Below are 337 nucleotides of genomic sequence, written 5' to 3'. Positions count from 1 at the left end.
TCTCATGCCTTTGTACCTTTTCTGCTCCATCTTCCCATGTCCCTGAATTCTATCATATAATCTTGCCTTGTTTCCTCTCATATTCTTCAATTATATCGCATATTCTTGCTTCCCCTTTCTCATGTCCTTGTATTATATCTTAAGTGCCGGCTTTTCTTTTTCTCACATACCTTGTGCAGGTCAATGTGACTAAATACGACACCGCCGACTTCGCAGCAGACGAACAAGTTCTGAAACAAATCACAGAAAGTGAAGAGATACTAAGGTCACTGGCCGATGCACCGCTTTGTCGTTTACCTATGACGGTAAGTGTAATGTGGATTATTCATTGTTATAT

Source organism: Sphaeroforma arctica (genome assembly GCF_001186125.1).
Source record: "Sphaeroforma arctica JP610 unplaced genomic scaffold supercont1.2477, whole genome shotgun sequence".
NCBI lineage: Eukaryota > Ichthyosporea > Ichthyophonida > Sphaeroforma > Sphaeroforma arctica.
Note: the sequence above shows the minus strand (reverse complement) of the source record.